The sequence below is a fragment of the Orcinus orca genome, chromosome 3 (genome assembly GCF_937001465.1).
Source record: "Orcinus orca chromosome 3, mOrcOrc1.1, whole genome shotgun sequence".
NCBI lineage: Eukaryota > Metazoa > Chordata > Mammalia > Artiodactyla > Delphinidae > Orcinus > Orcinus orca.
In genome coordinates this window covers 22,343,466-22,369,198 of record NC_064561.1, presented here as the reverse complement: position 1 = coordinate 22,369,198, position 25,733 = coordinate 22,343,466, and the positions used below count along the sequence as shown (strand labels likewise).

The 25,733-nt window shown below is 39.7% G+C and overlaps 2 protein-coding genes and 1 pseudogene across 3 annotated transcripts in view; all 3 read left to right on the top strand.

The window, feature by feature from the left end:
• Positions 1-23,047, top strand: part of LOC125963950 (ferritin light chain-like) — a 40,141-nt pseudogene extending 17,094 nt beyond the window's left edge.
• Positions 1-25,733, top strand: part of LOC125963841 (UDP-N-acetylglucosamine--peptide N-acetylglucosaminyltransferase 110 kDa subunit-like) — a 673,346-nt gene that overhangs the window by 493,259 nt on the left and 154,354 nt on the right. The window lies entirely within an intron of this gene.
• The window catches only part of LOC125963856 (metabotropic glutamate receptor 7-like), a 205,624-nt gene that overhangs the window by 100,707 nt on the left and 79,184 nt on the right, over positions 1-25,733 (top strand). The window lies entirely within an intron of this gene.

The window sequence follows — 25,733 nt, the reverse complement described above, 5'->3', positions numbered from 1 at the left end:
TACTTTCACAACCTGACGTTGAAAATCCACTGTAGGGCATAGGACCTGCAAATAGGATATGAATCACACACATCCACTCATTCAGACAATCCACAAATATTCATTTTTAAGTCTACTATATGCCAATAATGTACCGGCCTCTCAGATGCTAGACCATGCTAAATGCTGAAACAGACATACTCAGTTCGGGCCCTCCTGGAACTTATTACCTACAGAAGTGCCTTCATTGTAAATGGTCAGGTCTCAGCCAATGCTATTATCATCAGCAGGTGACCAAATGATACAGCTTGCTTTCTAAACAAGCTCCACACTGTTTGCTTTCAACATATTTGCTTTCCTTCAAGGCACATAATCCAGTGGTCAGTTTCTCCCAGTTAGTGAGGTTTGGGGAAAAGGTACCCAGTGAACAATTCCTTGTGGCCTCACTCTTTCCTCACACTCTCTTCTGTGCTTTTGAGCTAAAGAGACCTGGATTAAAGTCATTTGTTCTAACCTTATTATTTTAAAATACGGCTGCTCCTGCTTTGAGGATTTCCACTGGACCAACAGAGCAGCAAAGCAGCACTGAATCAGAAGCAGGTAAATTTCAAAATGACAGCTCTAAACATATCCACTCTCCTTTTGTTCTCCTCCTATCCCTTTGCTCTGAACACCTCTGCCCTGAGGCTTTGCCTTTACCCTTCTCTGATTACTGCTCCAAAAGGGTTTCCAAGAGCAGGGAGTATTTATGGCTTCATTTGCTCCCAAGTCCTTGGTGGAAAAGGATGCTTGCTTCCTGATTCTTACTAATTCCACACTCACATCATCAACACAAAAATCATCATTAAAAAAAAATTTCCTCAGCTTCATATTTCTTCTGGGCCAACACTGAAAGAATATTTTCAAAGAAACAATATCCTCTCTCCTTTGCTCTTCTGAGTTTCACGTTCTTACCTCCAGTCTCATTTTCAACCCTTATTATGGGATGCATCACAAAAACAGAAGAAAGTTCATTGTGCTTTCCTGTACCAGCTAATTATTCTAATTTGTTCTGTCTCTACCGAACAGAATGGGAAATCAACACAAAGCCTGATTATGCGACCTCTTCCAAGGGAATGGTCTGAGAGTTGTCTATTTACTAATGAAGCTCAGTGTGTATTAAGGGTTGACTGAAGCAATCATCAGGAATTTTCATCCCTTAAATTAGTCTTTTCTACCAGATGCACATCTTTCATTTCGGATAATATAACTTTTAAGTTCAGGATACAACTGGACAAAAGAAAAGAAAAAAAGGTAACCAACACAACATTTGCAGTAATAACACAGTAACAGCTATCATCCTTCCCTGAGGAATTCAGCCTACTTTATGGACACAATTTAGTACAAACTCATAAGAAAGCTAACAAAGCCCCAAACCACTTCACAAGAACGTAGAGAGGTAAAGGTCAGAAATTATTACCGCCAGACCCAGCAGACAATGGCACCTACCGGAAAGAGCACAGGACAGGAAAACCTGGAAGCCTGTGTTCCAGTTTCGGTTATTCCTTTAAGCACTAGTACGATCTGAGTGAACTCAGCCTGCCCTGCTTTTTCCGTTTATAAAAACCTACATCATCCTCTCAGTAGAATGAAATGCCACATCTGAAAAGTTGCAGATCTCTTTAGGAAAGAAAAAAGCTCATGCTTTCCAACCAAAATGGAATAATTCAGTCAATGGAGACTTGATAAAAATTTGCCATAAAGCAATTGTTTACTTGAAATCTATCTTTTGTGGTATATTTATTGGGGTAAGGAGTGTAAGCAAATCATAATTAGAGTTACCGATTATTCCAGAAATCAAGGTCATTGAGTTCAGATTCCAACTTTGACCCTGACCCAGGCTTACAGAGATGTAAGATGTCCCAATACCTCATACCCACCATACATGGGAGAAACAAGGTATGCAGACAGATCCTCTTATAAATATCCCATATGTAGTGGTTTTAATACAGGGTCTCAGATTCACTGCCATTCTTCGCATCCAGATGTGGGTGTTTTCCCTTGAATTTAGGCAGGCTTTCCATGGCTTCAAACAATAGAGCAGGGGTCAGTAAATTATGGCTGGTGGGCCAAGTCTAGGCCTCTACAAGCTTTTATAAAAATGAAGCTTTATTGGAACACAGCCATGTTCCTTAGTATATGTATTGTTTGTGTCTGTTTTCACATCACAGCAGCAGAGCTAAGTAGTTGCAAAAGAGACTGTATGGCTTGTAAAGCCTAAAATATTGACTGTCTGACACTTTATGGAAAAAGGTCTCCAACGCCTGCAATAGTATATAATGAAAGTGATGCTATGTAACATCTAAGACTAGGTCATAAAAGGTCATGCAGCTTTTGCATGATTCTCGTGGAATGCTTCAACCCTGGACACTCATTCTCTTGGGATACTCTATCTTGAATCCTAACTACCACGTATGAGAAGTCCAAGCCACCTGGGCAGCCATCTATAGGCACTCCAGTCAACAGTCCTTGTTGGGCCCAGTCTCCAAGGGCCAGACATGTGAATTAAAATTATCTAGATGATTCCAGCTCCAGCCATCCGAATCCTCATGAGCTGAGGTTTCAGATATCAGTCATGGAGTAGAGACAAGCCATCTCCTCTGTGTACTGTTTGAATTGCTGACCCACAAAATCTGGGCACATATTAAAATTTTTGTTTATTTCACCACTAAGTTTGGACTTCTTTATTATGTAGCAATAGATAACTATAGCACTGTGTGTGTACACAGGATATCTACATTTCACAGAGCACAGATTTTTAGATGTGAATGTTGACTGCTCAATTTCTAAGAAGAACGTATACACACACATAGGTACAAAATGTTTATGCATATGTAAATATTAGACCTATATAAACTAATCTATATTATCCATAAAATGAGGGGGCCTTGATAATGGCTAACATTATTTTTCGGTATTTATTGTGTTCCAAGAACTGATAAATTCTTGCATTGTATGAATTTTCTCTTTCACCCTCATAGCAACTCCCTGAGAGAAGTAATGGTATCTCTATTTTATAGATGAGAAAACTGAGGCAAAAACAGATAACATGCTCAAGAGTACTCAACAAGTAAATTTTAGAGTCAAGATTTGAACCCAGGTTCTCAAGTTTTAGATCCCTTACTCATACTCACCAAGCTATATACTGAGGAAGGGGATGAAAGCTGACACCATTACCTCATGCTCAAGAAGTTAGACAGAAACTTAGCAGGTATGGTTGAAAGAAGACAGAACTTGGAGTCGTAAGTCCAGAGCCTGAGTTATGAGATGAATTCTCCTCTCATCTAGATATAGGTTTGTTTTTAGAAAATGAAGAAGGTCACTGCATATTTTGATTGTTAATTTCTGTACTTAATGATTACCAAAGAATGGAATTTTACCAGGGAGCTATTTTGCAATGACATAAACTATTGATTCAAACTCAAATTTTATTATAAATTATTGATTCAAAATCAAATCTTTATTAAGTCTCCCTTGCATCAGAAGTTTTTCCCACTCTTCATTTCTTTGAAACCCTTTCCTGTCTACTCTTGGCCAAAGCTTGAAGCCTAATTTAACACTTGGAAATAAAATAATGAAATAGTCATAACACAGCAATTCCAATGCCTACTGAAATGGAAGCTCTAAATAATTTTTCAGATAATTTAGGAGATTAAAAATATTTACATCATAGATGCAAAGACAGAAGTTACTTGTGTAATAAATGGTGAGACAAAAAGTTTCTGGTCAAGTAGATTTGTTTATATATGATCACTAATCTGAGTTCTACCCCTGTGCTAAAACCCAGTGACAGGTTGCGTACAGCTTCTAAAGGGATAGTGCAGTGCATTGGGTCAAATTCATGCCATAAGATGTGGTATTAATAGTAGTACTAGAAGACAGAGTGACTGTCTTCTTTGGGACATAGATGAAGACCCCAAGATAGACAATATCAAGGACAAATTATGTAGAATAAGATATTATCTCAGTCCTTGGAACATGTCATCCAGGATAGAACAAGAAGTAGATTTATTATCAAGTACATGAAGCCAGAGACAGTAAGCAATGAGTGGTAGTTGGTTAAAATAGACAGGTTTTAGAAGTAGAGGCACGGATGTAGAAAACAAACTTAGGGTTACCAGGGGATTGTGGCGGGGAGGCTAAATTGGGAGATTGGGACTGAAATATACACACTACTATACATAAAATAGATAACTAGTAAGAACCTGCTCTTCTTATTAGCACAGGGAACTCCACTCAGTACTCTGTAATGGGCTATTTGGAAAAGACTCCAAAAAAAAAAATAAAAGTGGGGCTTCCCTGGTGGCACAGTGGTTGAGAGTCCGCCTGCTGATGCAGGGGACACGGGTTCGTGCCCCGGTCCGCGAAGATCCCACATGCCGCGGAGCGGCTGGGCCCGTGAGCCATGGCTGCTGAGCCTGCGCGTCTGGAGCCTGTGCTCCACAACGGGAAAGGCCACAACAGTGAGAGGCCCGCGTACTGAAAAAAGAAAAAAAAGTGGATATATGTACATGTATAACTGATTAACTTTGCTGTACACCTGAAACTAACACAACACTGTAAATCAACTATACTCCAATAAAAATTAAAAAAAAAAAAAAGGTTTTAAGAACCATAGTCAGGGAGCAGTGTGGATTGGAAAGACCTGGCAAGAAAAATTTCTGCATCCTCAGACAATGCTCCCCAAGCTGGCTATTGCAAGGGTGAGCATTTAAGAGATCTTTGACCTAAGGAGGACATGAGATTAACAATCTATCCCAATGTGCATGAATTATTCTCCTCGGTGCTATCAGAAATCAGATGGCATCCTAGAGCAGGGGTCAGCAGATCTTCTTTGTAAAGGGTCAGATAGTAAATACTTTGGATTTTCTGTACCATACGTCTCCATTGCAACTGCCCATCTGCTGCTGTAGCACAGAAACAGCCATGCACAATACGTTAATGAATGAGTGCGGCTGGGTTCAAGCAAAACGTTATGTACAAAACCAGGAGTCAAGCGAGATCTGATCAGTGGGCCAGAGTGTGCGGACGCCAGTTCTGGGTCAGTGTTCACAGCTGAATGAGTCATGAGGCCTTAAGTTCCAGTTCTCATTGTACTACTTTCTACCTGGGTGAACTTGGGTTCATCCTTTTATTTATATGGGCCACTGTATTAGTCAAGGTTCTCCAGAAAAACAGAACCAACAGCATGTGTATACAATGTGCCCATATATACTGACAGATATAGATCTAGATATCGATATTGATACCTAGATCTATATCCATATCTATATAAAGATAGAGAAAGAGAGAGAGATTTTAAACAATTGGTTCACACAATAATAGAGGCTTGGTAAATTCAAAATCTGCAGGTTAGGCTGTCTAGAGACTCGGAAGAGTTGCAGTTCAATTTCTGTAAGTCTTCTGGCAGAATTCCTTTTTGCGACAGGGAGGTCAGTCTTTATTAAGAGCTTCACCTGATTGGATGAGGCCCATGCATATTATGGAGGATAATCTGCTTTACTCAAAGTCCACCACAAATTTAATTATGAATTTCATCCAAAAACACCCTGGTGGCATAGTGGTTAAGAATCCGCCTGCCAATGCAGGGGACACGGGTTTGAGCCCTGGTCTGGGAAGATCTCACATGCCATAGAGCAACTAAGCCCATGCACCACAGCTACTGAGCCCGTGCACCTAGCGCCCATGCTCTGCAACGAGAGAAGCCACCGCAATGAGAAGCCTGCACACCACAACAAAGAGTAGCCCTCGCTTGCTGCAAATAGAGAAAGCCCATGTGCAGCAACGAAGACCCAATGCAGCCAAAAATATAAATAAATAAAACATAAAAAATTTTAAAAACACAAAAACACCATCACAGAAATATCCAGAATAATATTTGACCAAATAACTGGGCATGGTGGCCCAGACAAATTGACATGGAAAATTCACCACCTAAGCCATAGTTTTGTCACCTTTTACTGAGAAATATGACTTATCTGAGCTATTTTGATACCTAGAAGATACCTTCTAGAGGTAATACCCTCAGTATTTTACATGGTAGGCAGTAGAGGGAATGAGCCCATTTGCCCAGTCATATGACACCTAAAGGATAAAATTCTGTCTTCTCTCTGCAACCCACAAGGATGAATGCCAAAAATACATCACTTATATCTGTTTTAGCTAACATAGGATAGGTCTGGAACAGACCTATGCTCCCAGTAAGTCTCATGAAATGCTGTTTCATTAAGGAGAGACTTTACTTGCTAAGATTAGAAGCAAAAGAGGGTGGTGGATGAAAAACTGCCCAAGGATATAAGCTCATGCAAGGAAGCAGGAGAGAGAATGGGTATCCGAAGATGTGCGCTCTGAGCCAACACTAATTCCACAGCATCAGGTTATAATTCAGGGAGCCCAGCCGCTGGGGTTTTTTTCCCCTTCTTCTTTTCCCCCAAAGAGGGACAAGCATACTGACAAAGGAAGAGCATCAGTCACCACAGATAAATTGCTTTTTAGAGCTGATCTCGCAAATGATTTGGCTCAGTGTAGACTATGATTTGGCTCCCCAAACCATAAGCTAGAGCATTTCATTCCAGGTCCCTCCTCAAATATCCATGATAGGTAAAACTTTGGCATCAAGTAGGTCTTGAAATCTCCCCAGGTGACTATAATATGCAACCAGGGCTGAGAATCTGGAGAGGTAGAGCAAATTTAAATTGAACTTTAGTTAAACAGTAAAACAAGCTCTGACTCTACTGGCTGGAGCTAGACAAGGGATATGGATTTAGTGGGATGAGAAGATAAAGGACACCAGGGAGTAAATCAAATGCTTTACACCTGTGCTTAGCTAATTGTTACTCAGATAATTCAGACAATCTTACAGCACCTGAACCCTGAAATTCCTTAGTTCTGTTTAAAAAAAAGTAACTCTTCAAGTAACTGAACTCTGAGAATCATGCCAATCATAAAGAAAAAGAAGAAATCTTATTTTTTGAATTAGTTGATTTCATATATACTGTTTCACTTTCATGATATTAACTAGTTATCTTTCTTTCCATTTTATGTTTGAGGAAAGTAAGGCTTTAAAGTCTCAGTAATTTTCTCAAGGTCACTTGGTAAGGGTGTGGTAGGCAGCATAATGGTTCCTAAAAATGCCCTCACCCTAATCCCTAGAACCCAATAATATGTTACCTTACATGGTAAAGAGGACTTTGCAGATATGACTGAAGTTATAGGCCTTGAGATAGAAAGATTATCCTGGATTACCTCATGGAACAAATCTAATTGCATGAGTCCTTAAAAGCAGAAAACCATTCCCAACTGTAGAAAGAGAAAGAGAGAGATGTCCTAATAGAAGCAGAATCAGAGAGATGCAACATTTTGGGGTTTGTAGGTGGAGAAAGGGGACTCTGAGTCAAGGACTACAAGTGACCGCTGGAAGCGGATAAAGTCCAGGGAACAGAAACACACCTAAGAGCCTCCAGAAAAGAATGTAGCTCTGCCAACACTTTTTTTTCTTTTTTAACCATCTTTATTGGCGTATAATTGCTTTACAATGGCGTGTTAGTTTCTGCTTCATAACAAAGTGAATCAGCTATACATATACATATATCCCCATATCTCCTCCCTCTTGCATCTCCCTCCCACCCTCCCTTCCCTATCCCACACATCTAGGTGGACACAAAGCACAGAGCTGATCTCCCTGTGCTTTGTGGCTGCTTCCCACTAGCTAGCTATTTTACATTTGGTAGTGTATATATGTCCATGCCACTCTCTCACTTCATCCCAGATTACCCTTCCCCGTCCCTGTGTCCTCAAGTCCACTCTCTATGGCTGCGTCTTTATTCCTGCCCTGCCCCTAGGTTCTTCATAACCATTTTTTCTTGTTTTTTTAGATTCCATATATATGTGTTAGCATATGGTATTTGTTTTTCTCTTTCTGACTTACTTCACTCTGTATGACAGTCTCTAGGTCAATCCACCTCACAAATAAGTCAATTTCATTTCTTTTTATGGCTGAGTAATATTCCATTGTATATATGTGCCACATCTTTATCCATTCATCTGTTGATCCTGCCAACACTTTTACTTAATTGAGACCAATGTCAGACTTGTAAGGTAATAAATTTACGTTGTTTTGAGTCACTAAATTTGGGATAATTTGTATGAAAGCAATAAAAAAAAAACAGAGGTCCTACAAGAGCCAGGCTATATATTTATACTTAAGTATTTCTGAAATGAATTTAACCTTGTGATTGACAGCAGCAGCAGCAGCAGCTTCCAAGGGATCCCACCACACACCTGAGGCAAAAGGAGCCTAATACAAAGCAGTGACAGCAGCAGGTCACTGCCCCACACTTGGGGTAGAGGGGGACTTGATCTACTGTAGCAGCAGCATAGCCTGAATGGGAACCCATCCTCCTGTGGCACTAGTCCCATCAACATTAGTCTAATCTGCTAGCATCTGCTGTGCCAACAGGCCCAACGTATACAAACCCTCCAACTCAGTAGCATTAAGTGAGCCAGGCTCAGTGTTTCCTGAAACTCATATCCAGTTGCACTGGAAATCCAAGATATCACCTACTGTTATGAAAACATAAACAATAACAGAAGACTGGGAACTTCAGAAAGAAAAGGGGAACAATGGAATGGGTGAAAACAAATGGGGTAAATATAAGAGACTATCATTAGCCTCATGAGTTTCTTAAATTCTATATGATGGTCAAAGCAAAAATGATGACACCATCTGATGGGGTTCTCAATGTAGAGAAAGGAAATACTACAGAAAATCATACTTTAAAACTGGGGAATATTAAGAGACCTAAATGGAAGTAAAATTTTGAAACTTCACTTGAAGTAATGAAACGCTGATTCCAGTAGGCTATGATAAGTTACATATGTATACTGTAATGCCAAAAGCAACCACTAAGAAAACTATACAAACAGTATACACAAATGATTATAAATGAATTAAATTAAAATGGACTTATTAAAAAATGTTTAAGTAACCCACAAGAAGGAAAAATAAGGGAAACACAGGATTGAGAAACTAAGGTAAAAGACAAAACAAAAAATAACATGGTAGACCAAATCTTTGACATGGCAATAATTACATTAACGGTAAATGATCTAAATAACCAAGTCAAAGACAGAGATTGGAAGAGTAGATTAAAAAATCGCAAGCATGATCCAACTGTATACTGTCTATAAGAAGCTTACTTTAAACATCATGATATAGGTAGTTCAAAGTAAAAGGATGAAAATGATATATCATGTGAACATTAATCAGAAAAAGCAGGAATGGCTATATTAATATCAGACAAAGTAGACTTCAGAGCAAAGGAAATTATTAGGGGCAAAGAGGGTCATTACATAAAGATAACAGGAATAATCCACCTAGATGACCTAGTGATACTAAATGTGTGTGCACCAAACAACAGAACTTCAAAATGCATGAAGCAAACACTGAAAAAGGTAAAAGGAGAAAGTTTTAAATCCACAATTATTATTTGAGACTTCAACACAGCAATTTATACAACTACCAGAGAGAAAAATCAGCAAGGATATGGAAGAACTGAAAACATCATCAATCAACAGGATATAACTGACATTTAAAGAACACACTCAGTAAGAGCAGAATACATATTCAAGTGTCCATGGAACATTCACTCATATACCATATACTGGGCGATAAAAAAACATTAGCAGATTTAAAAGAATTAAAATCATAGAGAGTATGTTCTCTAGCCATAATGGAATCAGACTAGAAATCAATAAGAGAAAGACAACAGGAAAACCTTCAATCACATGAAAACTAAACATCACACTTCCAAATAACTCATGGGTAAAAAAGACAGCATCAAGGAAAAAATTTTTAAATGCATAGAATAAAAGAAAATGGAGATATAACAGATCAAAGTTTGCGGAATGAAGTGAAAGCAATGCTGAAAGGGAAGTTTATAGCACTAAATTGGGAAAGAAAATATTTCAAAGCAATAATCTAATTTTCTATATTAAAATAGTAAAAAAGGAAGAGGAAAAAACACTAAACAAGCAGAAAGAAGGAAATAATAAAGATGAAACAGAAATCCATGAAACTGAAAACAGGAAAATAGGGGGGGAAATCAATGAAACAAAAGGCTGGTTCTTTGAAATAAGCAATCTAACCAATAAAGATCTAGCAAGACTGATAAAGATAAACAGAGAGATGGCACAAATCACAGATATCAGAAATGCAACCAGGGATACCATGACATATCCTGCAGGTTAATGAGGGACAAGTTACTATGAACAAGTCTACACTCTAAATTCAAAAATGTAGATGAAATGGGCCAATGTTTCTACACCCAAAACTACCAAAACTCAGCCAAGATGAAATAGATAATCTCAATTTTCCTGTAACCATTAGAAACACTGGTTTTTCATTAAAAACTCCCAAAAGAAATGTTCAGGCTTAGATGTTTCACTTTTACCCAAGACTTAAAGAATTAACACCAATTTTACATGATTTGATAAGAAATAGAAGTAGAGGGAACAGTTTCTAATTAATTTTATGAAGCCAGTATTACCTTGATACCAAAACCAGACAGGGATAGTATAGAAAGAAGAAACCTACAGACCAATATTTTTTATGAAATTGGCTGAAAAACCCTCAGCCAAATATTAGCAAATTAAATCCAGAAATATATGAAAAGAATAATATACCATGACCAAGTGGGATTTATTCCAGTTATGCAAAGTTGGTTAAATATTTGAAAATTAAACAGTGTAATCCACCATATCCAATAGATTAAGGGGGAAAAGTCATGTGATCCTATCCATTAATGCAGAGAAAGCATTTGACAAAATCCAATCCCATTCATGATTTTAAAAAAAGAAGAAAAAAAACTCCAAGCAAACTAGGAATAGAAAAGGAGCATACTGAAACTCATAAAGATGATCTACAAACAACCTATACCGACATGATATTTAACTGTGGAAGACTGGATGCTTTCTCTGTAAGATCAGAAACAAGGCACCGATATCTGCTCTCACCACTTTTATTAAATATATCACTGGAGGGTCTAGTAAGAAAATAAAGCAAAAATAAATAAATACATAAATTTAAAAGTTAAATTTTTAAAAAGTTTATTTAAAAGATAAAAGGACTATTCCTACTACGTTGCATAGGAAGGAACATATCCTACTGAATGTTGAATAGTAATATATCCTATTATACTGAATAAGGAAAAGTAAAACTGTCTGTATCTGAAGATGAGATGATAATCTAAATGGAGAAAATACCAAGGAATCCACAAAAAGCTTGAGAAATAATATTAGTTTGTAAATGATTTAGAGTACAAGATCACCACAATTTTATCAAATTATATATTAATAACAAATGTGTAGAAGCTTAAATAAAAATATGTGATGCCATTTACAACTGACCTAAATAAATACCTAAATATAAGCCCAATAAGACATTTATAGGACCTCTATACTGAAAATTACAAAATGCTGATGAAGAAAAATTTTTAAGTCCCAAACAAATAGGGAGACATACCTTGTTCATGGATTAGAAAACACAACATGGTAAAGATGTCAATTCTCCCCAAGTTAAGAGGCTTAACACAATTACTCTTAAAATGCCCTCAAGGTTTCTGTGGATATAGACAAGCTTATTCTAAGATTTATATGGTAAGAAGAGGCTGAAGAATAGCTAAAACAACTTGTAAAGGAAGATGAAAATGGGAGGAATTAATCTACCCAATTTCAAGATTTTGCAGTAATGATGGAGGGTAGATACATAGATCAATGGAATGGAATAGAGAACCCAGAAATAGACTGACATAAATACATATAACTTGTTTTTGACAGCAGTGCAAAAGCTATCAAGGAAGAATAGACTTTTCAAAAAATGGTACTGAAACAGTTGGACATCCCTCGACAAAAACAAACAAAAAATGAACCTTAACCTCCACACCTTACACAAAAATTAAATCAAAGTGGATCATAATCTTAAATGTAAAAGCAGGGCATTTTTAGAAAAAAAATAGGAGAAAATGTTTGGCATCTAGAACAAGGGGAATAATTCTTAGACTTGACACCAAAAGTATGATCAATAAAGGCAAAAACTGATAAATTGGATCTCATCAAAATGAGTTAAAAATGCTTCATAGAAGATCCTTTTAAGTGGATGAAAACTCAAATTACACAGTAGGAAAACATATTTGAAAATCCCATATGAGACAAATGACTTGTATCTATAACATACAAAGAACTCTCCAAACAACTTAAAAAAATCCAACTAGAAAATAGGCAGAAGACAGGAACAGACATTTCATGGAAGAGAATATACACACGGCAAAGGAGCACATGAAAAGATGCTCAGCATCATTAGCCATTAGGGAAATGCAAATTAAGACCATAATGAGATGTCAGAGAGTAACTAAAATTAAAGTATAGTGACAACATCAAATGCTGGCGAGTACATAGAAAAATTATATCACATCACTGGTGGGAAAATAAAATGGTTTAGCCACTCTGATCAACAGCTTGACAGTCTCTTTTAATCCTAAAAGTAGATTCACCCTACAACGCAGTAATTGTACTCTTGAGCATTTATCCAAAAGAAACAAAAACTTAATTAAGTTCCCACAGAAACTTACACATAAATGTTCATAGCAGTTTTATTTATAATAGCCAAAAACTGGCAACTACTCAAATGTCTTTCAGTGGATGAATGTTGAAACAAATTGTGATAAAATCTGATGATAGAATACTACCGAGCAACAAAAAGGAACAAATTATTTTTTTAACATCTTTATTGGAGTATAATTGCTTTACAATGGTATGTTAGTTTCAGCTTCACAACAAAATGAATCAGTTATATATACACATATGTTCCCATATCTCTTCCCGCTTGCGTCTCCCTCCCTCCCACCCTCCCTATCCCACCCCTCCAGGCGGTCACAAAGCACCGAGCTGATCTCCCTGTGCTATGTGGCTGCTTCCCACTAGCTATCTACCTTACGTTTGGTAGTGTATATATGTCCATGCCTCTTTCTCGCTTTGTCACCGTTTACCCTTCCCCCTCCCCATAGCCTCAAGTCCATTCTCTAGTAAGTCTGTGTCTTTATTCCTGTTTCACCCCTAGGTTTTTCATGACATTTTTTTTTCTTAAATTCCATATATATGTGTTAGCATACGGTATTTGTCTCTCTCTTTCTGACTTACTTCACTCTGTATGACAGACTCTAGGTCTATCCACCTCATTACAAATAGCTCAATTTCGTTTCTTTTTATGGCTGAGTATTATTCCATTGTATATATGTGCCACATCTTCTTTATCCATTCATCCGATGATGGGCACTTAGGTTGTTTCCATCTCCGGGCTATTGTAAATAGAGCTGCAATGAACATTTTGGTACATGACTCTTTTTGAATTTCAGTTTTCTCAGGGTATATGCCCAGTAGTGGGATTGCTGGGTCATATGGTAGTTCTATTTGTAGTTTTTTAAGGAACCTCCATACTGTTCTCCATAGTGGCTGAACCAATTCACATTCCCACCAGCAGTGCAAGAGTGTTCCCTTTTCTTCACACCCTCTCCAGCATTTATTGTTTCTAGATTTTTTGATGATGGCCATTCTGACTGGTGTGAGATGATATCTCATTGTAGTTTTGATTTGCATTTCTCTAATGATTAATGATGTTGAGCATTCTTTCATGTGTTTGTTGGCAGTCTGTATGTCTTCTTTGGAGAAATGTCTATTTAGGTCTTCTGCCCATTTTTGGATTGGGTTGTTTGTTTTCTTGTTATTGAGCTGCATGAGCTGCTTGTAAATTTTGGAGATTAATCCTTTGTCGGTTGCTTCATTTGCAAATATTTTCTCCCATTCTGAGGGTTGTCTTTTGGTCTTGTTTATGGTTTCCTTTGCTGCGCAAAAGCTTTGAAGTTTCATTAGGTCCCATTTGTTTATTTTTGTTTTTATTTCCATTACTCTAGGAGGTGGGTCAGAAAGGATCTTGCTGTGATTTATGTCATAGAGTGTTCTGCCTATGTTTTCCTCTAAGAGTTTGATAGTTTCTGGCCTTACATTTAGGTCTTTAATCCATTTTGAGCTTATTTTTGTGTATGGTGTTAGGGAGTGATCTAATCTCATACTTTTACATGTACCTGTCCAGTTTTCCCAGCACCACTCATTGAAGAGGCTGTCCTTTCTCCACTGTACATTCCTGCCTCCTTTGTGAAAGATAAGGTGACCATATGTGTGTGGGTTTATCTCTGGGCTTTCTATCCTGTTCCATTGATCTATCTTTCTGGTTTTGTGCCAGTACCATACCGTCTTGATAACTGTAGCTTTGTAGTATAGTCTGAAGTCAGGGAGCCTGATTCCTCCAGTTCCTTCTTTTGTTCTCAAGATTGCTTTGGCTATTCGGGGTCTTTTGTGTTTCCATACAAATTGCAAAATTTTTTGTTCTAGTTCTGTGAAAAATGCCAGTGGTAGTTTGATAGGGATTGCATTGAATCTATAGATTGCTTTGGGTAGTAGAGTCATTTTCACAATGTTGATTCTTCCAATCCAAGAACATGGTATATCTCTCCATCTATTTGTATCATCTTTAATTTCTTTCATCAGTGTCTTATAATTTTCTACATACAGGTCTTTTGTCTCCTTAGGTAGGTTTATTCCTAGATATTTTATTCTTTTTGTTGCAATGGTAAATGGGAGTGTTTTCTTGATTTCACTTTCAGATTTTTCATCATTAGTATATAGGAATGCCAGAGATTTCTGTGCATTAATTTTGTATCCTGCCACTTTACCAAATTCATTGATTAGCTCTAGTAGTTTTCTGGTAGCATCTTTAGGGTTCTCTATGTATAGGATCATGTCACCTGCAAACAGTGACAGCTTTACTTCTTTTCCAATTTGGATTCCTTTTATTTCCTTTTCTCTCTGATTGCTGTGGCTAAAACTTCCAAAACTATGTTGAATAAGAGTGGTGAGAGTGGGCAACCTTGTCTTGTTCCTGATCTTAGTGGAAATGCTTTCAGTTTTTCACCATTGAGGACGATGTTGGCTGTGGGTTTGTCATATATGGCCTTTATTATGTTGAGGAAAGTTCCCTCTATGCCTACTTTCTGCAGGGTTTTTATCATAAATGGGTGTTGAATTTTGTCAAAAGCTTTCTCTACATCTATTGAGATGATCATATGGTTTTTCTCCTTCAATTTGTTAATATGGTGTATCACGTTGATTGATTTGCATATATTGAAGAATCCTTGCATACCTGGAATAAACCCCACTTGATCATGGTGTATGATCCGTTTAATGTGCTGTTGGATTCTGTCTGCTAGTATTTTGTTGAGGATCTTTGCATCTATGTTCATCAGTGATATTGGCCTGTAGTTTTCTTTCTTTGTGACATCCTTGTCTGGTTTTGGTATCAGGGTGATGGTGGCCTCGTAGAATGAGTTGGGGAGTGTTCCTCCCTCTGCTATATTTTGGAAGAGTCTGAGAAGGATAGGTGTTAGCTCTTCTCTAAATGTTTGATAGAATTCGCCTGTGAAGCCATCTGGTCCTGGGCTTTTGCTTGTTGGAAGATTTTTAATCACAGTTTCAATTTCAGTGCTTGTGATTGGTCTGTTCATATTTTCTATTTCTTCCTGATTCAGTCTTGGCAGGTTGTGCCTTTCTAAGAATTTGTCCATTTCTTCCAGGTTGTCCATTTTATTGGCATAGAGTTGCTTGTAGTAATCTCTCATGATCTTTTGTATTTCTGCAGTGTCAGTTGTTACTTCTCCTTTTTCATTTCTAATTCTATTGATTTGAGTCTTCTCCCTTTTTTTCTTGGTAAGTCTGGCTAATGGCTTATCAATTTTGTTTATCCTTTCAAAGAACCAGCTTTTAGTTTTATTGATCTTTGCTATCGTTTCCTTCATTTCTTTTTCATTTATTTCTGATCTGATTTTTATGATTTCTTTCCTTCTGCTAACTTTGGGGGTTTTTTGTTCTTCTTTCTCTAATTGCTTTAGGTGCAAGGTTAGGTTATTTATTCAAGATGTTTCCTGTTTCTTAAGGTAGGATTGTATTGCTATAAACTTCCCTCTTAGAACTGCTTTTGCTGCATCCCATAGATTTTGAGTCGTCGTGTCTCCATTGTCATTTGTCTCTAGGTATTTTTTGAGTTCCTCTTTGATTTCTTCAGTGATCACTTCGTTATTAAGTAGTGTATTGTTTAGCCTCCATGTGTTTATATTTTTTTACAGATCTTTTCCTGTAATTGATATCGAGTCTCATAGCGTTGTGGTCGGAAAAGATACTTGATACAATTTCAATTTTCTTAAATTTACCAAGGCTTGATTTGTGACCCAAGATATGATCTATCCTGGAGAATGTTCCACGAGCACTTGAGAAAAATGTGTATTCTGTTGTTTTTGGATGGAATGCCCTATAAATATCAATTAAGTCCATCTCGTTTAATGTATCATTTAAAGCTTGTGTTTCCTTATTTATTTTCATTTTGGATGATCTGTCCATGGGTGAAAGTGGGGTGTTAAAGTCCCCTACTATGAATGTGTTACTGTCGATTTCCCCTTTTATGGCTGTCAGTATTTGCCTTATGTATTGAGGTGCTCGTATGTTGGGTGCATAAATATTTACAATTGTTATATCTTCTTCTTGGATCGATCTCTTGATCGTTATGTAGTGTCCTTCTTTGTCTCTTCTAATAGTCTTTGTTTTAAAGTCTATTTTGTCTGATATGAGAATTGCTACTCCAGCTTTCTTTTGGTTTCCATTTGCATGAAATACCTTTTTCCATCCCCTTACTTTCAGTCTGTATGTGTCTCTAGGTCTGAAGTGGGTCTCTTGTAGACAGCAAATATATGCGTCTTGTTTTTGTATCCATTCAGCCAATCTGTGTCTTTTGGTGGGAGCATTTAGTCCATTTACATTTAAGGTAATTATCGATATGTGTGTTCCCATTCCCATTTTCTTAATTGTTTTGGGTTCGTTATTGTAGGTCTTTTCCTTCTTTTGTGTTTCTTGCCTAGAGAAGTTCCTTTAGCAGTTGTTGTAGAGCTGGTTTGGTGGTGCTGAACTCTCTCAGCTTTTGCTTGTCTGTAAAGGTTTTAATTTCTCCATCAAATCTGAATGAGATCCTTGCTGGGTAGAGTAATCTTGGTTGCAGGTTTTTCTCCTTCAACACTTTCAATATGTCCTGCCACTCCCTTCTGGCTTGCAGAGTTTCTGCTGAAAGATCAGCTGTTAACCTTATGGGGATTCCCTTGTGTGTTATTTGTTGTTTTTCCCTTGCTGCTTTTAATATGTTTTCTTTGTATTTAATTTTTGACAGTTTGATTAATATGTGTCTTGGCATATTTCTCCTTGGATTTATCCTGTATGGGACTCTCTGTGCTTCCTGGACTTGATTAACTATTTCCTTTCCCATATTAGGGAAGTTTTCAACTATAATCTCTTCAAATATTTTCTCAGTCCCTTTCTTTTTCTCTTCTTCTTCTGGAACCCCTATAATTCGAATGTTGGTGCGTTTAATGTTGTCCCAGAGGTCTCTGAGACTGTCCTCAGTTCTTTTCATTCTTTTTTCTTTATTCTGCTCTGCAGTAGTTATTTCCACTATTTTATCTTCCAGGTCACTTATCCGTTCTTCTGCCTCAGTTATTCTGCTATTGATCCCATCTAGAGTATTTTTCATTTCATTTATTGTGTTCATCATTGTTTGTTTCATCTTTAGTTCTTCTAGGTCCTTGTTAACTGATTCTTGCATTTTGTCTATTCTATTTCCAAGATTTTGGATCATCTTTACTATCATTATTCTTTATTCTTTTTCAGGTAGACTGCCTATTTCCTCTTCATTTGTTAGGTCTCGTGGGTTTTTATCTTGCTCCTTCATCTGCTGTGTGTTTTTCTGTCTTTTCATTTTGCTTATCTTACTGTGTTTGGGGTCTCCTTTTTGCAGGCTGAAGGTTCGTAGTTCCTGTTATTTTTTGTGTCTGTCCCCAGTGGCTAAGGTTGGTTCAGTGGGTTGTGTAGGCTTCCTGGTGGAGGGTACTAGTGCCTGTGTTCTGGTGGATGAGGCTGGATCTTGTCTTTCTGGTGGGCAGGTCCACGTCTGGTGGTGTGTTTTGGGGTGTCTGTAGACTTATTATGATTTTGGGCAGCCTCTCTGCTAATGGGTGGGGTTGTGTTCCTGTCTTGCTAGTTGTTTGGCATAGGATGTCCAGCACTGTAGCTTGCTGGTCGTTGAGTGAAGCTGGGTGCTGGCGTTGAGATGGAGATCTCTGGGAGATTTTCGCTGTTTGACATTATGTGCAGCTGGGAGGCCTCTTGTGGACCAGTGTCCTGAAGTTGGCTCTCCCACCTCAGAGGCACAGCACTGACTCCTGGCTGCAGCACCAAGAGCCTTTCATCCACAGGGCTCCTTAATTTGGGATGATTCGTTGTCTATTCATGTATTCCACAGATGCAGGGTACATCAAGTTGATTGTGGAGCTTTAATCCGCTGCTTCTGAGGCTGCTGGGAGAGATTTCCCTTTCTCTTCTTTGTTCTCACAGCTCCCAGGGGCTCAGCTTTGGATTTGGCCCCGCCTGTGCGTGTAGGTCGCCGGAGGGCGTCTGTTCTTTGCTCAGACAGGACGGGGTTAAAGGAGCCGCTGATTCGGAGGCTCTGGCTCACTCAGGCCGGGGGGGTAGGGAGGGTCACGGAGTGTGGGGCGGGCCTGCGGCGGCAGAGGCCGGCGTGACGTTGTGCGTTCTCCCGGGGGAGTTGTCCCTGGATCCCGGGACCCTGGCAGTGGCGGGCTGCACAGGCTCGCCGGAAGGGGGTGTGGACAGTGACCTGTGTTCGCACACAGGCCTCCTGGTGGCAGCAGCAGCGGCCCTAGCGTCTCATGTCCGTCTCTGGGCTCCGCACTTTTAGCGGCGGCTCGCGCCCGTCCCTGGAGCTCTCCCAAGCAGCGTTCTTAATCCCCTCTCCTCGCGCACCAGGAAACAAAGAGGGAAGAAAAAGTCTCTTGCCTATTCGGCAGGTCCAGACCCCTCCTCGGACTCCCTCCCGGCTAGCCGCGGCGCACCAACGCCCTGCAGGCTGTGCTCACGCCGCCAACCCCATTCCTCTCCCGGCGCTCCAACAGAAGCCGGAGCCTCAGCTCACAGCCCCGCCCGCCCCGGCGGGTGAGCAGACAATCCTCTCGGCTGGTGAGTGCCGTTCGGCCCGATCCTCTGCGCTGGAATCTCTCCGCTTTGCCCTCCGCACCCCTGTTGCTGTGCTCTCCTCCGTGGCTCCCAAGCTCCCCCACTCCGCCACCTGAAGTCTCCGCCCGCGAAGGGGCTCCTAGTGTGTGGACACTTTTCCTCCTTCACAGCTCTCTCCCGCTGGTGCAGGACCCGTCCCTATCCTCTTGTCTCTGTTTAGTTTTTTCTTTTGCCCTAACCAGGTACGTGGGGGGTTCCTTGCCTTTTGGGAGGTCTGAGGTCTTCTGCCAGCGTTCAGTTGGTGCTCCGTAGGAGTTGTTCCACGCGTAGATGTATTTCTGGTGTATCTGTGGGGAGGAAGGTGATCTCCGCGTCTTACTTTCTGCCACCTTCCCGGAAGTTTCTGGAACAAATTATTAATATATGCAAAAATTGAAATGAACTTCAAGGGAATGATGCCGAGGGAAAAATTTTGAAAAGCCGATCTCCGAAGATTAAGTAATTCATGATTATGTTTACATATTTTTCTTAAAATAACAAAACCGTGGAGATGGAGAACAGATTAGAAGTTGCCAAGGGTTAGAGATGGGGGTAGAAGGTACAGCGGGGGAACTCTGTGAGGTTTTTGTGGTTCCAGTACAAATAATACAGCAATCTTGGTTTTAATCCCTAAAGATTTCTAAAAGCAATTCCTAATAAGAGGTGTCCAGATATTTAGTAATGGCAGATTAGAGGTATAGCTCCCCAACATAACAACTTCAAAAGAGAACATACTAATTCAATGCATATGTTAATTTCAAAAAAAGGCCAGTCACAATACTTAAATGGTATATATCTTAACTATATTATTCTAAGTATCCAGCTATACCAGATGGACTAGCAAGATTTTCTGTACATTCAACCTTATTTAAGACAGTAAATCTTATAATAAGACAGTTAGAAAAAGAAAAAAAAACAAACCTCAACTACAGTTGGATATTCTCATAGGAAGATGAGGTGCAAATATGCAGCAGCGGTTCAAAAGCTTAAGCAGTGGCACCTAAATTTGGTTGTGCATTAGAATCATCTGAAGCACTTTTTAAAAACCCTCACACTGACGGTTGGTCATCGTAGACCAATAAAATCATTTTAAATCTCCTCAGATGATGCCAATGTCTAGCCAGAACTGAGAACCAGCGGACTAAGAAGAAGGGGATGTTTCTACAAAGATCTCTTAACAATAAGTCCTTTCACCCAATCAGATTTACCTCCCCGCAAAGGGCTAAAGAACGCTAGTGTTGTCCATACTTGCTTAGCTTTAATTAGCACTTGTGACTTGCCCAAAACCTAGATCATGTTTCCCCTAAATTTCATGTTATTCCCTACGTTTTTCAAACCCAGGGCTAAGGGGTTTGCCAGGATGAGATTTTAAGTGCTCACACAGGGGAAGTCCCTGGCAAACCAGGACAGCGGTCCCTCTACATTGAAATGTAAAGCATCCTAAATAACCCTGCCACTGCTCCCAGATCCTAGTCTGTGCCAACCAGTGGAGAAAAGGCATTCTCCATTACTACCACGGCAAATGCTGCTGTACTTGCCTTGGCTGGTCCCTATCTTTTCCAGGCACCAATCCCCTTCACCTGCTGGTGGACGCTTTGGCCAGCTGACAATGCAGATATTTTCAAACTTTAAGGTGAATAAAAATCATCTGGAGGGCCTGTTATAACAGAGATCACTGAGCCCCACCAGAGTTGCTGATTCCATAGGGCTGGGACAGGGCCCTAAAACTTGAATATCTGACACATTATCAGGGGACGCTGGTAAAACTGGTCAGGTTGTTACCGAATGCAGGTTCGTCTGTCTGAAGCACAGTGAGGGCCAAACAAACCTAAAGGCTGGAGTCTGGAGCAGAGAAAGGTTTATTGCAGGATCGAGCAAGGAGAGGGGTGGCCCGAGTTCCAAAACACCCTGAAATCTCCAAAGGATTTCAGCAAAGCATTTTTAAAGGCCAGGTGAGGGAGGGACGTCCCAGGGAATGTGATCAGCTCGTGCACAATCCTCTGATTGGTTGATGTTGAGGCCACAGGGCAGGTAACATTATCCATCCTTAGGTGCCAGAAGGTCTGGGGGCTACGTGCTCATGATCATCAAGGAGTTAATTTCTTCCATTGGGTGGTGGTTTTTAGCATCTGAAAACTCAAGAAATATGCCTGAGATACTATTATCTGAGTACTTCAGAGAGGAACTACAGCAGAGGATATGGGGGATGGGTCTGTCCTAGGAAGGCCCCATAGGGTACTGCTTGGTTACAAGGTGACCATACTTTGAGAACCACTGCTCTAGTGGCTTGGAATGTTCAGAAAGTAATGGAAGAATCCCTTCCCAGGTCTAGATTCTAGTATCGCCAGCTATTTTGCTGGGGGGAAGGGTAAGTTTTGTCCTTGCTTGGACTTCTTGTTCATTTATATCAAAGCCTATTTGAGGCAGTGCGCTCGGCAGTCCTGCAGTTCTGTCTTTTGCTTCAACAGTGTTTGGAATGAACAGACCCAGGGACGCTCCTTGCTCCAGCCCCCGACCACCCTCCAACCTTTCTTCCTGTCGCAACCTTTGGAATCAGCCACTCAGCTATCCTCAGCCTCCAGGACAGGCCAACACCGTTTTTTGAGCTTAGCTCCTTATCACTGATCAACCACGAGTTCCCAGGTTCGTCAGAATTATTCCATCGAGGTGGAGGCCGCCGTCCACCGCCTGTTCAACATGCATCTGGGGACACTTACCTCTCTCTGAGCTTCTATTTCGACAGCAACAATGGGACTCTGGACAGTGTGGGCCACATTTTTCGCCAACTGGCTGAGGAGAAGTGTGAGGGCGCCCAGCGTCTCTTGAAAATGCAAAACCAGTGCTGTGGCCGCGCCCTCTTCCAGGATGCGCGGAAGCCTTCTCAAGATGAGTGGGGTAAAACCCAGGACGCTGTGGAAGCCGCCATTCTTAGGGAGAAGAGCCTGCACCAGGCACTATCACATCTGCGCGCCCTGGCTTCCGCCCGCGCAGACTCCCACCTCTGTGACTTCCTGGAGAGCCGCTTCCTGGAGGAGCAGGTGAAACTCATCAAGAAGATGGGCGACCACCTGACCAACCTCCGCAGGCTGGCTGGTCCGCAGGCTGTGCTGGGCGAGTATCTCTTTGAAAGGCTCACCCTCGAGCACAAACAGGAGTCTCTGAAGTCCAGCTGCCTCTGAGGAGCCCCTCTGGCATCAGAGCTTCTGCCTGAAGCCCTGCTCTGCAGCTACTAGGCAGCTTTGTAACCGCCCTGGAGCCCTCTCCCAAGCCTTGGACCAAATGGAAACAATAACGCTTTTTGCAGAAGGAAAAAAAAAAGCCTATTTGAAACACAAACAGAATAAAGAGGAAAAAAAGAAATATATATATCTATATATCTATAAGTGTATATATATATATATTCATGTTTTTTTTCTTTTTTAAAAAATTTATTTTACTGAAGTATAGTTGATATACAATGTTGTGTTAGTTTATGCTGTACAACAAAGTGATTCAGTTATACATATATATAATTTTTCATATTCTTTTCCATTATGGTTAATTACAGGACATTGACTATAGTTCCCTGTACTATACAGTAGGACCTTGTTGTTTATCCACCATATATATAATAGGTTACCTCTGCTAATCCCAAACTCCCAATCCATCACTCCCCCACCTCCCCCTTCCCCTCGGGAACCACAAGTTTGTGTGCTATGTCTGTGAGTCTGTTTCTGTGTCATGGATAAGTTCATTTGTATCATATTCTAGATTCCACATATAAGTGGTACCTTATGGTATTTGTCTTTCTCCTTCTCACTTACTTCATTTAGTATAATAGTCTCTAGGTCCAGCTATGTTGCTGCAAATGGCATTATTTCATTCTTTTTTATAGCTGAGTAGTATTCCATTTTATATATATCACATCTTCTTTATCCATTCATCTGTGAGTGGACATTTAGGTTGTTTGCATGTCTTGGCTATTATAAATAGTGCTGCTGTGAACATAGGGGTGCATGTATGTTTTCGAATTATAGTTTTGTCCAGATATTTGCCCAGGAGTAAGATTGCTGGATCATATGGTAGCTCTATTTTTAGCTTTTTGAGGAACTGTCATAGTGTTTTCCATAGTGGTTGCACCAATTTACATCCCCACCAACAGTGTAGAAGTAAGTCAGAAAGAGAGAGACAAATACCGTATGCTAACACATATATATGGATTTAAGAAAAAAAAAATGTCATGAAGAACCTAGGGGTAAAACAGGAATAAAGACACAGACTTACTAGAGAACGGACTTGAGGATATGGGGAGGGGGAAGTGTAAACTGTGACAAAGCGTGAGAGAGGCATGGACATATATTCATGTTCTTTTAACACATGAATTGCCCCACTTTATCTGTGTGAAATAAGTTTGTTCCCGTTATTGGGCTGCTTCTCAAGCTTTGCTGCTCACTTGAATGACCTAAAGAGCTTTTAAGAAAAACATTGGTGTCTGGGTCCCAGCCCCAGAGATTTTGATTCAGTAGGTCTAGGGAGGAGCCTGGGCACAGGGAGGGCTCAGAGTTCCCCAGGTGATTCTAATGTGCAGCAACTTTGGGAACCACCTCTTGGCTTCAATCCAGCTAGTGATCAGATATTAAATCTAAGACACATGGGCTAGTGCGTGAGCTCTAGGAAGATTCGTGCCAGGGAAAATGATCGATAGTTGTGTTACTTCTCTGAAATGGATTGAAATTTCCAATTAGCATGAACAGGGGAGGGTGAATGGGTGAATGCAATAAGGTGTATCATTTACGTATTGCCCTATGTGTATGGCTAGAAGCTTTTGCAACTGAGGTCTGCCCTACTTTTCATGCTAATGGTAATGCTTGTCCTCCTAATGCAGCTGTAAACTTTATAAGCCCATAGGTAGACAGCATCACAAAATATTTACCCCTCCCCACTGGCCCACTCTCAAGCTTCTCTCCCCTTCCCCAATACACAAATGTACGTCAATGCTCTTGAGACCACTATCAACATATTGACCTTCAATTCTTCTACTTTGCAGCTTCCCTCTTATCAGGAGATGTCAGCATTTAGTGCAAGGACAAATGCTTGCCTCTTGGTGAGTAATGTAGGCAATGCCTCCAAGAGACAAATAGCCCTTAGGGAGGGGGAAAAAGTCTTTCAAAAATGTTGATGCCCAGAGGAGGCATTTTCAGTCATCTCAGCTTAGAGGTCAAATATCCAAAATTAAAAAGGTTAAAAAAAAGAAAAAGAAGAAAGCAAGGAAGAAAAGAAGGAAACAATTTTCTTATCTCATAGTAATAAGGCAGTTTTCCTTAAAAAAAAAAGACTTAAGCCTTAAATTCTCTTTCCTAATCAAAATGTGCTTTTCCGTCTTTAGACTATTCCTCTTATATCCTGTATTATTCATGACGTTTAATTCTTGAAATAGCACATGGCTGAAAACAGAAGCTAACCTCTTGTCCACTATGAATTAAATCTTCTTTTCCTAGGACCTGTCTACAGTGCACAATTTGGGGTTTGCCAACATAATTACTTTTTCTGAAATAAGTTACAGCATTTTGCCTTTTCAATATATAGTTATACAATATATTGTTAACACAACATAGTTAATATAGTCAATATAGTAAATACAGCTATAACACACGTGATATGATGCCACTGGTGATTTTCTTCATCCATGTAATTCTGAAATTTGACAGTATAGTTTTCATATTCTAATGAGCTGAGTATTACCTTTGCAAGGATAGAACAATAAAATAAATTCATAATATTCTTGTGTGGTTTGCCCCTGGGGTGGATTACCATAATGGGGGGATATTTGAGCCTTTCCCCAAGTCATTAAAAAACCTCCAGCGAGCAGCCCCTTGTCCTCTCCAGGGAGTGGGGGGAAAGGATCTTTAATCATAATAATCCTGGGGGGAGAAATCTCAGAAATAAGACATCTGCTTCTGTGCCTTGTTGTTTTGCAGAATAGCAATGATTGCTTTAGCAGCTTCTATTGCCATGTGTGTACAATAAGTAAATGAACATAAAATTGAATGAACGCATAAAAGAAGGATAAACCCACCCAGCTTAACAAATCCACTCTCTCACCTGCTGTGCCCTGAAACATGAAAGAAAGAATCACGGGATCATAAGGATTAATAAAATAACAGTCTCTGTTAACAATATTGACAGAAGGTATAGGAAAATTTGTCTGATGTGGGACCAACAGCTTAACTGCTTAATCCTTTTTTTTTTTTTAAGGGCAACTCATTCATTTATTGTTTAAAGATTGCAAGACAACTTCTGAATTTCTGTAGCACAGTTTAAATGTTTTACTTTTTTGATAAATCAGAGTATAATAGAAAAAACAATTAGTTTCCAGTAATATCTATATCTCTATTCAGAATTAAGTCTTCCACAGACATGTAACCTGGAAACAAAATCCTGTTACAATAAGCAAAGCTTCAACAGAGCTGCTACTTTTCGGGCCAGGGAAAGGTTCATCCCTATAGGAGGAGGATGTGCTA